Source organism: Etheostoma cragini, chromosome 15 (assembly GCF_013103735.1).
Source record: "Etheostoma cragini isolate CJK2018 chromosome 15, CSU_Ecrag_1.0, whole genome shotgun sequence".
In the NCBI taxonomy this organism is placed as follows: Eukaryota; Metazoa; Chordata; class Actinopteri; order Perciformes; family Percidae; genus Etheostoma; species Etheostoma cragini.
In genome coordinates this window covers 275,293-277,901 of record NC_048421.1, presented here as the reverse complement: position 1 = coordinate 277,901, position 2,609 = coordinate 275,293, and the positions used below count along the sequence as shown (strand labels likewise).

The following is a 2,609-nucleotide window of genomic DNA, read 5'->3' as shown; positions in this document are numbered from 1 at the left end:
TAAAACGGTGAGTCGGTTTAAGAACACTTTGAGAGAAGCCAATAGAATCTAAAAGAGAGATAAACGCAGTACTAAGGCAATCATTCTCATCGTTCACATGAATATTAAAATCCCCTACAATAAGAACTTTGTCTGATTTTAGCACAAAATTTGACAAAAACTCAGCAAATTTAGATAAGAATTCAGAGTATGGACAAGGTGCTCGGTATACTATAACAAATAGAACTGGTTGCATTGATTTCCAACTTGGGTGTGAAAGACTAAGAACAAGACTTTCAAATTAGTTATAATTCAGTTTAGGTTTACAGCTGATTAGTAGACTAGAATCATGAATGATTCAATGAACAGCATATTAAATTTCTTTTAAACTTTTTCAAGTAATTCATATTTCAGAGGCATTAATATTTTATTCAGCCTTTCAGGTCGTGTTTCACCCTCTTGAGGCTAATTGTGATCATGGATATTTCTGTGTCTTAATACCGAAACATGTAATCTGTATAATACCAGGACCACAAGGACCTGATGTGTTTAAATGACATCACTGTTATCACTCATCAGGTTTCATTAGGTCTGTTAATCTCACTTAAAACTCTGAAAGAGCTGCATTGATTTAATATTTCATTTTAAAAAAGTAAAAGCTTTCTTATTTTTTCCATTTCATTTCCTATTTAAAATACAGTAAATCCGTCAAAATATTTAACAGATTTAAAATTTAGTAAATCAGTCATAATGAGGACCATCAGGCTGAAAATTACAAGATTTATTCCTCAACTTGTCTTTCACATAAATAAATTTCAGGGACCATAACTGCTAAACATCCCCAAGAACAACAGGCCTCCGACTTCACCACTATATTACAAATTACAGCCAAATTAAATTACATTATTTCCCTTTTTTTACCATTCAGGTTCATAATATAAAAACGGCTTGATTAATACTCTTATTTTGGTGGTAATAGTTGAGTAATAATATTACATGATTTTTTTATCAACTTCTACATTAGGCCAATGAGGGGGGACCAGGTCAGAACTGGCTTGGACGCGGGTTCTGCCAATAATCAATGTCCATAATCTGTCTGCATTTCGGAGCTGTGACCCATTTATTCTCATGACAGCCTCATATCAGTATTTGTGCAACGGCTGTGTTAGATAAATTTTAGTTACTTTAGTTATAGCTGAATTGTTGTAGTTGCATAGTCAACAGGTACAATCGTACTTAAGTTGATTCAGTTTGTTTGACAATGCCAGCTAATGCTTGGACATCTGACAACAGGAAGGGAGATGTTATAGGGTATCCTGTTGTACACCTTAGGCAACAGCTCCACCCTGTGGGGTAATTAGGCATGTCAGTTTGTAACAGGAAGTCAGCGTTCTCTTGTGCAACCTGTGTACGTATGTTGTGCAGCATGTCAATACAGGGAGCTTAACACAGACTTTGTATAGCGTCCTTATTCACCAAGTTGCAACACACATTGGTCTTCCTGGATGAGGAAAATTCTGTTATTTTCATAAGGATTAACAAAAATGGACCAATGCACAATAAAGACAAATTTTAGTCACTGCCATTATAATAATTGAAAAAAGCAAGATTTTTTAAAACATTTTTGAATTATTCATATTAGAGTCATGGAGAGGCTTTCGACATTGACTGGGATGCATCTGGGCCAGCAGAGCCGAGGGGGACCCTGTCCCAGGGTGCAGAGGGAGAAGACCGGGATGTACGGGAGGGTTTGATGCGCTACTTGAATATCCATCAATCTTCGACCGCTTATCCGGTATCGGGTCGCGGGGGCAGCAGCTCCAGCAGGGGACCCCAAACTTCCCTTTCCCGAGCCACATCAACCAGCTCCGACTGGGGGATCCCGAGGCGTTCCCAGGCCAGGTTGGAGATATAATCTCTCCACCTAGTCCTGGGTCTTCCCCGAGGCCTCCTCCCAGCTGGACGTGCCTGGAACACCTCCCTAGGGAGGCGCCCAGGAGGCATCCTTACCAGATGCCCGAACCACCTCAACTGGCTCCTTTCGACGCGAAGGAGCAGCGGCTCTACTCCGAGCTCCTCTCGGATGACTGAGCTTCTCACCCTATCTCTAAGGGAGACGCCAGCCACCCTCCTGAGGAAACCCATTTCGGCCGCTTGTACCCTGGATCTCGTTCTTTCGGTCATGACCCAGCCTTCATGACCATAGGTGAGGGTAGGAAAGAAACCTGACCGGTAGATCGAGAGCTTTGCCTTCTGGCTTAGCTCCCTTTTCGTCACAACGGTGCGATAACTGGACTGTAATACCGCACTAGCTGCTCCGATTCTCCGACCAACCTCACGCTCCATTGTCCCCTCACTCGCGAACAAGACCCCAAGGTACTTAAACTCCTTCACTTGGGGTAAGGACTCACCCCCTACCCGAAGAAAGCACTCCATCGGTTTCCTGCTGAGAACCATGGCCTCAGATTTTGAGGTGCTGATCCTCATCCCAGCCGCTTCACACTCGGCTGCGAACCGATGCAGTCAGTGCTGAAGGTCACAGGCCAATGATACCATCAGGACCACATCATCTGCAAAAAGCAGCGATGCGATCCTGAGCCCACCAAACTGCAACCCCTCCCCGCCCCAAC

At 43.1% G+C, this 2,609-nt stretch overlaps 1 protein-coding gene and 1 long non-coding RNA gene across 2 annotated transcripts in view; one reads left to right on the top strand and one right to left on the bottom strand.

The window, feature by feature from the left end:
* The window catches only part of LOC117958237, an 859,617-nt gene that overhangs the window by 653,438 nt on the left and 203,570 nt on the right, over positions 1–2,609 (top strand). The gene's annotated exons all lie outside the window — the stretch shown is intronic.
* LOC117958312 overlaps positions 1–2,609 on the bottom strand; it is a 32,267-nt gene that overhangs the window by 14,847 nt on the left and 14,811 nt on the right. The window contains exon 2 of the long non-coding RNA XR_004659684.1: positions 843–849. This is a non-coding gene — a long non-coding RNA (uncharacterized LOC117958312). The remainder of the gene's footprint in view (positions 1–842; positions 850–2,609) is intronic.